Source organism: Eutrigla gurnardus (genome assembly GCF_963514095.1).
Source record: "Eutrigla gurnardus genome assembly, chromosome: 17".
Classification (NCBI taxonomy): Eukaryota; Metazoa; Chordata; class Actinopteri; order Perciformes; family Triglidae; genus Eutrigla; species Eutrigla gurnardus.
Window position 1 is genome coordinate 10,090,587 of NC_139928.1, and position 9,156 is coordinate 10,099,742.

Below are 9,156 nucleotides of genomic sequence, written 5' to 3' on the forward strand. Positions count from 1 at the left end.
TTACATATTTATAATGAATTGAATTTACTTGATGTATTTAGTTACTGGCATGTAATTGTCTGTGATGTGTAGTATTATGATAATACAGTAAATAAGGTGATAACACCAAGATCATGGTTGTAAAATGTATAAATACAGACAGAAAAATAACTAAGTAGACCTTTGAGAAAACACAACAAACCAGACAATGAGTGTGTGGAGTTTAAATACACCTTATGCCATCTATATATTTGCACACATGCCTTCCACCTTTGCTGGTATTTTAGTTATGTAAGAATATGCAGTATTGGTTTTTACTTTTATGTGAGCGTGGATGGTTTTCTGTCTCTACATGTCGGCCCTGTGATAGACTGGCGACCTGTCCAGGGTGTACCCTGCCTTCGCCCAATGACAGCTGGGATCGGCTCCAGCCTCCCCGTGACCCTGAATACAGGATAAGCGGTAGACAATGGATGGATGGATGCAGTGGCGTAAATTCAGCCAAAGCTAAGGTATGGCAAGGTTACTAGTCACATGACTTAACTACAGAATCAATCAATATACATGCACAGCAAATAATCATAACAAAAGTGACAAGTCTGCTATGTAGCTTATCTGTGTGGTTAGGAAAATTTTAACTTTTTCAAATGCAGTCTCACTCACATCCCGCTAACATAACTATGGACACAAACACTTAAAGGAGTCATCACCTGGAAATCGCAATTTCTCTTGTTAAAACATGCATATCTGTGTTTGACCTCAGTTGAAACTTGCCTGAAAGGCTGGAGTTTGAAAGTGGCGCCGTTTTTTCGCTTCTGCTCTTTTTCCGAACAGGAATAGCACACAAGGGTGTGCATTCCTAAAGCACGAGATTTTGATTCTGCGCCTTCGGTGACGTCACCGTGGCGGCTACTTGCATAAGCCCACCCCTCTTTCACCACCCAACCCCGCCCCGTCCGCTACCTGAAATCGCCGAAGCGCCGCCATTATGTTTTGGAGTCTGCATGCAGGCAAGCCCCCCCGGCTCTGTCCTTCCTGCGGCGAATCAACGCGCGCCTCATTACATATTATACAATGCACATCCGGACCAGTCAAAACCTCGCGCGTAATCTCGCGTGATAAAATCGCGGTACGAAAAAGGGTCAGAACAAGCTCAATGTTTGATTAAATTTTTTTTTTTTTTTTCTAATAAGTTTTACGAATTGATCCAAAGCGATCCAAGGGGGGCTGGATACGTATAAAACCAGGTGATGACTCCTTTAACTACGCACGTTAATCAGTCAATTCAGTCAAATGCGCCGTTACGTTTTCAGCACCATGGATAGCAAGCGGCAGGGTTAGAGAGCAGTAATAGCCTTTCTGACAAACACAACTTCGCTAATTCTGTTCACTTCATTCACCAGTAAGAGCAAGCGCAAATCGTGGCAGCGGCAGCTAGCCGTGGCACTTCCGGAGGCACCGCGAGGTGCCGGCCGCGGCAGCTGTCACTGTTTGCTGTGGCACTTCCGGTGGCATCTTCAGGTAACTGCAGTGGCAACCCAATCCCCAGTTGCAGTGTGGTTCGCTATTTATTTCCAACCCAGTGACAGCATCAAGAGTATCCTCTGGGGTCTGCAGCCAGAGACTCAAACAACTGGGTTGTTTTTGCTGACGTGCCCTCCTGCTGACGGGCAGAGCATTTTTAATGACAAGCATTAACCGGAAGTGTGTGCTGTTACACACCTGACACAATGGACATCCCTGGGAGCCAGTGCAATGTAGAACCAAACAGACCAACGCCTTCTCTTTTCTACTAGTTATTACTGTATCAGTTCTTGTAATTTGGTCATTTCTTTGGTATTTAAAGGTGGTTACACTTGTTTAAAATCTATATTTATTGATACAACTAAATATATTTGGACTAGCAACCTTTAAAAAGTTTGTCATCTTTTATTTTGTTCGAATATCGTCTAAGAAGCCTCGACCCAAGTATGCAGCTGCTGTGGACATGCAACAATGAAATGTCTCCCTCTAGTGTTCATGGGAGCAGAAACTGCTCTGCGCTTAAGTATTTCTTTTGCTCGATTATACAAGTAAGATTAGACTTGGACTTGCTGTCAGTCACAACCAATCACTTCTCTCACTCTAGCGCCATGTGACCATGAGTTTGAAGGGTTTTACTGTCCATTCACACTTAAAGAAGAACCATATTGACCAGAAAATTCTATCAACTGAAGACATGTCCACAGAAGAAAAATCTATATAGTTCTTTAAAATCCATCCATCTTTCTCTATTGTTTTGGACAGTTGGATCACATTAATTTGAATTCACACCAGGAAGTGTGTCGTAGACTGCAGAATGGACATGGCAAGCCTAGTAGGAATGTGCGGATCAATACTACAGTATCCAATACACTTAAGCAGTACTCATTTGAATGATTGTTTTCTTGTTTCACTGTGATTGGTCACAGAAATAAAAGCATTTCTGTTCTTTGTGGCGTTAAACAGCACCCGCTTGTGTCCACCCTGGTGACAGAAGACTCCCATAAGCCCACACCACACAACCACAGGTGTCTTCCTCAGTCTGCTTTTGGAAACACTGCAGAAAGGAAGGGATCAATTGAAGTAGCTATGTAAAATGATGTCTTTTGTTGTTTTTTTTTCATGTACTTCACAAAGAAAATCTCTATGAAAATGTACAAAGTAACATTTTTTGACTGTGTTAGTATTTTTTATTTCATTTAAATATTTATTTTGTAATTAAATTGATATGGTTGTCAGTTTCTCTTGTGTGATGTATTTGATTAAATACAGAATTAACCCATGTAGCACCCAATAATGTAATAATTTCCTGAAAATGTAATAACGCCTGAAAATGTAAGACAATTTACCATACGCTTATTAGGAGAATTTTAAGATTACAGAAGAAAAGTGTAAAAAAAGAATTGCAAAGTGCAAATTTTCTTACTTTTTCAGGAATTATACATTATAGGGTGCTACAGGAATTATACATTATAGGGTGCAATAGTCCCCAAAGTCAAGTTTTTCCCCCCTTTCTTTCTGGTTGTCATGGAGATGTTATGCATCTATGTTGTAAACATGAAAAAAAGAAAAAAAAAGAAGCCAAATGTGACATCACTGTGTTCTAGATCTAGATCTAGATCAAAGGCACAAGCCTTTGATCTAGATCAAAGCCAAAAGGTGTGACATCACTGGTCCAGAATCCTATATAAGTAAGTCCAAAGCACTATAGCTCATAGCCCTCAACAGTGAATTGCAACAGTTTTGGTGTTACAGAGATTGAAATAGTTCTTGGTTTAATTGCATTGTGGATCATTTTTTGTTCAAGGACAAGATGAATTCAAATGTTAAGAAAACCATTGGGTTTCCTGATCTGCTTGATAGTGTGATTTCCCGGCTTCGCAGCCTCTCAATTTGTGATGTTCCACGTCCTCCACCTGCTGGGTGTGAAAATGTCTTTTGGAAAACTTATGATATTGTGCCGAAGCCTCCTAAACGGCCAAGTCATGAAGTTCCACTGCCTCCAAGTCCTCCACCTGCTGCTGGTCGTAAAAGGAAGCAGAAAGAGAAACACCCAGCTTTGGGACGCATTGTGTTTCCTTGTTTGGATGATGACGTTGCTCCAGAGCATCCTAAACGGCTGTATCAGGAGGTTGCAGCGGCTTCAAATGGTCCAACTGACGATGTCGTGAAAAAGAGACGTCGTCGTTTGCATCATTACGTTGCTCCAAAGCTTCCTAAACAGCTGTATCAGGAGGCTCCAGCGGCTCCAAATGGTCCAACTGACGATGTCGTGAAAAAGAGACGTCGTTGTTTGGATGATGACGTTGCCCCAGAGCATCCTAAACGGCTGTATCAGGAGGTTGCAGCGGCTCCAAATGGTCCAACTGACGATGTCGTGAAAAAGAGACGTCGTCGTTTGCATCATGGCGTTGCTCCAAAGCATCCTAAACAGCTGTATCATGGAGTTCCACTGCCTCCAAATCGTCCTGCTGACGATGTGATGAAAAAGAGACGTCATTGTTGGCATCATGATGTTGCTCCAAAGCATCCGAAACGGCTGCAGGTTCCAGCGCCTCCAAAAAAAAACAAGAAACGTAGGAGTCGTAGGAGAGAGGTAGACACAGTAACAAGGTCCGGGGTCTGTCCCAGGTGTTGTCTGTGTTAAGTTTCCATGTTCTCTTGTGTGGGTTTTCGCCGGGTGCTCCGGTTTCCTCCCATAAAAAACAAAAAAAACAAAAACAAGAGACGTGGGAGTTAAAAGAAGCAGCCTCACAGTGAAAGGTCCTGAATCAGTCCCAGGTCTTCTCTGTGTTGAGTTTCCATGTTCTCTTGTGTGGGTTTTCGCCGGGTGCTCCGGTTTCCTCCCATTAAAAAAAAAAAACACAAACAAGAGACGTGGGAGTTAAAAGAAGCAGCCTCACAGTGAAAGGTCCTGGGTCTGTCCCAGGTCTTCTCTGTGTTGAGTTTCCATGTTCTCTTGTGTGGGTTTTCGCCGGGTGCTCCGGTTTCCTCCCATAAAAAAAAAAACAAAAAAAAAACAAGAACGTGGGAGTTAAAAGAAGTCACCCTTAATCCAGAAATGTTGTATTTCCTTGTTTGGAGCATGAGATTGCTCTGAAGCGACCTAAACAGAGATATAAATATGTATAAAGATATGTATATCTTTATATCTCTATATATGTATGTGCAATTGACTGTAAAAGCACAGCAATGCTGCCGGTGCTCACCCCGTGGGGCGGGGTCTGGGTATGGGAGCTAAATACGTAGCGGCCTGGGCCCCTCACTGTTGCCATAGGTGAGCATTTGCAAGCGGCTGGGTGTTATGTTGTTAGGTGATGTGCTGTTTTGTGATGTTGTTTATGTCTCAGTAAGACTTCATTTGAAGAAAGTTGCCAGTCATATTTCAATGTTTTTGGAAAAAACCAAAATCACATTGGTATTTGTCTCTTGAAAAAGACCCATCATCAATTGCCTAAAAAATACAAGTTGAAGAAAACTGAAGAAATATGAACTCCTACCAGATGAAAATGAATCAAAGAGAAGAGCCAATGCTGCAAGTTGGACAGCTGAGCCCTCTTTCTCATGCATAGGCAGAAAAACAGGATGATGTGGCAGTGGTAGGAGAATAAAATTAGGCCGATATGACAATTTGGCCAAAAAAATGACTTAGGCAATCATGCTATGAGGCTAACGATACACATTACGTGACACCTGTAAAAGGAGGCAGAAAAACAAACACCCAGCTTTGGGACGCATTGTGTTTCCTTGTTTGGATGATGACGTTGCTCCAGAGCATCCTAAACGGCTGTATCAAGAGGTTCCAGTGGCTCCAAATGGTCCAACTGACGATGTCGTGAAAAAGAGACGTCGTTGTTTGCATCATGACGTTGCTCGAAAGCATCCTAAACAGCTGCATCATGGAGTTCCACTGCCTCCAAATTAAAAGAAGCAGCCTCACAGTGAAAGGTCCTGGGTCTGTCCCAGGTCTTCTCTGTGTTGAGTTTCCATGTTCTCTTGTGTGGGTTTTCGCCGGCTGCTCCGGTTTCCTCCCATTAAAAAAAAAAAACACAAACAAGAGACGTGGGAGTTATAAGAAGTCACCCTTAATCCAGAAACATTTCCTTGTTTGGAGCATGAGATTGCTCTGAAGCGACCTAAACAGAGATATAAATATGTATAAAGATATGTATATCTTTATCTCTCTATATATGTATGTGCAATCGACTGTAAAAGCACAGCAATGCTGCTGGTGCTCACCCCGTGGGGCGGGGTCTGGGTATGGGAGCTAAATACGTAGCGGCCTGGGCCCCTGACTGTTGGCCATAGGTGAGCATTTGCAAGCGGCTGGGTGTTATGTTGTTAAGTGATGTGCTGTTTTGTGATATTGTTTATGTCTCAGTAAGACTTCATTTGAAGAAAGTTGCCAGTCATATTTCAATGTTTTTGGAAAAAAACAAAATCACATTGGTATTTGTCTCTTGAAAAAGACCCATCATCAATTGCCTAAAAAATACAAGTTGAAGAAAACTGAAGAAATATGAACTCCTACCAGATGAAAATGAATCAAAGAGAAGAGCCAATGCTGCAAGTTGGACAGCTGAGCCCTCTTTCTCATCCATAGGCAGAAAGGCTGGATGATGCAGAAGTGGTAGGAGAATAAAATTAGGCCGATATGACAATTTGGCCAAAAAATATGAACTCTAACCAGATGAAAATGTATCAAAGAGAAGAGCTAATGCTGCAAGTTGGACAGCTGAGCCCTCTTTCTCATGCATAGGCAGAAAAACAGGATGATGTGGCAGTGGTAGGAGAATAAAATTAGGCCGATATGACAATTTGGCCAAAAAAATGACTTAGGCAATCATGCTATGAGGCTAACGATACACATTACGTGACACCTGTAAAAGGAGGCAGAAAAACAAACACCCAGCTTTGGGACGCATTGTGTTTCCTTGTTTGGATGATGACGTTGCTCCAGAGCATCCTAAACGGCTGTATCAAGAGGTTCCAGTGGCTCCAAATGGTCCAACTGACGATGTCGTGAAAAAGAGACGTCGTCGTTTGCATCATTACGTTGCTCGAAAGCATCCTAAACAGCTGCATCATGGAGTTCCACTGCCTCCAAATTAAAAGAAGCAGCCTCACAGTGAAAGGTCCTGGGTCTGTCCCAGGTCTTCTCTGTGTTGAGTTTCCATGTTCTCTTGTGTGGGTTTTCGCCGGGTGCTCCGGTTTCCTCCCATTAAAAAAAAAAAACACAAACAAGAGACGTGGGAGTTAAAAGAAGTCACCCTTAATCCAGAAATGTTGCATTTCCTTGTTTGGAGCATGAGATTGCTCTGAAGCGACCTAAACAGAGATATAAATATGTTTAAAGATATGTATATCTTTATCTCTCTATATATGTATGTGCAATCGACTGTAAAAGCACAGCAATGCTGCTGGTGCTCACCCCGTGGGGCGGGGTCTGGGTATGGGAGCTAAATACGTAGCGGCCTGGGCCCCTCACTGTTGCCATAGGTGAGCATTTGTAAGCGGCTGGGTGTTATGTTGTTAAGTGATTTGCTGTTTTGTGATGTTGTTTATGTCTCAGTAAGACTTCATTTGAAGAAAGTTGCCAGTCATATTTCAATGTTTTTGGAAAAAACCAAAATCACATTGGTATTTGTCTCTTGAAAAAGACCCATCATCAATTGCCTAAAAAATACAAGTTGAAGAAAACTGAAGAAATATGAACTCCTACCAGATGAAAATGAATCAAAGAGAAGAGCCAATGCTGCAAGTTGGACAGCTGAGCCCTCTTTCTCATGCATAGGCAGAAAGGCCGGATGATGCAGATGTGGTAGGAGAATAAAATTAGGCCGATATGACAATTTGGCCAAAAAATATTAACTCTAACCAGATGAAAATGAATCAAAGAGAAGAGCTAATGCTGCAAGTTGGACAGCTGAGCCCTCTTTCTCATGCATAGGCAGAAAAACAGGATGATGTGGCAGTGGTAGGAGAATAAAATTAGGCCGATATGACAATTTGGCCAAAAAAATGACTTAGGCAATCATGCTATGAGGCTAACGATACACATTACGTGACACCTGTAAAAGGAGGCAGAAAAACAAACACCCAGCTTTGGGACGCATTGTGTTTCCTTGTTTGGATGATGACGTTGCTCCAGAGCATCCTAAACGGCTGTATCAAGAGGTTCCAGTGGCTCCAAATGGTCCAACTGACGATGTCGTGAAAAAGAGACGTCGTCGTTTGGATGATGACGTTGTATTTGTCTCTTGAAAAAGACCCATCATCAATTGCCTAAAAAATACAAGTTGAAGAAAACTGAAGAAATATGAACTCTTACCAGATGAAAATGAATCAAAGAGAAGAGCTAATGCTGCAAATGTGGACAGCTGAGCCCTCTTTCTCATGCATAGGCAGAAAAACAGGATGCTGTGGCAGTGGTAGGAGAATAAAATTAGGCCGATATGACAATTTGGCCAAAAAATGACTTAGGCAATCATGCTATGAGGCTAACGATGCACATTACGTGACACCTGACATAAACATAGGCCTATATCTCTACTCATAAATGGTCGCTATATCAATTTTTCCTTTCCGGGAACCATCACCTTACCGCGGTGGAGAGGTTTGTGTGTCCCTATGACCCTGAGGGTTGTGTTGTCTGGAGCTGTGTGCTCCTGTTGGGGTTTCCCATAGCAAATGGGAAACCCCACCACCTCAGGTGAGGGGCCAGACTAAGAATGGTTTTGGTAATTATCTGTCAAGTATTATAAATTAGTAATGTAATACTATTTATTACATAATAGTATTACATTAAAAAAGAACCTCCTAAAAATTTAATAAATTCCCAATAATGTAATAAGGTATTACATGAATGTAATAAGGTATTAAATTATCACTAAAAATGTTAGTCGGGATATTTTATTACATTACTGGTGAAGTTATTACATTATTGGGTTTTATTACATTATCAATTGAGTTAAGTGCGTTATTACATTTTCAGGAATTATTACATTATAGGGTGCTACAACCCATACCAATGACTTAAAGTTATTGGCCATATTAACACGGCGGTGTGAATACGGCAAAGTGGTCCAAACTCATAAAAAGTATGGTGCCCCTCACCCCCAAAGAAAATGTTGTCCAGGACCAGGTGTTATCGAGATCTACTTCCTCACTCTTGATGGATGTTGAGGTTATATAAGTCCGATCTCCATGCTTGGTGTCTCCCACAAAGTTCACAGTAGGCTTAGTGTGGCTCAGGATCTCTGTGGTTATGAGACTGCAGACCACCAGGGACATCCAAAGACATCTCAGACCTTACGAGGCTGGAACAGTTCCCTGCTCAGTTTCATCTCCTGCTTCAGGTCCTCCAGCCATCCGAGGTTTTGTCTTTTTGTGTTTTGCCTCCCTTTGCACGTGGAACTACTCCACCTTCCCCCTTGCCTGGTTCTCATCAGATGATGGATTCCTTCACCAAAGCTCCGTGATCAGACTTGCTTTCACAGCATCACAGTCGCTATCCATGCTGCTCAAACATTTCCTCCCTGGTGGTCTCAGGGAGAGATTGAGAGAACCGTGGACTCTCCTGCAGGTCTTGTGTGTTTTCACGGCCTCGATGACATGATGTGGGATGGATATCAGGAGTTTACAGTCTTTTCTCTC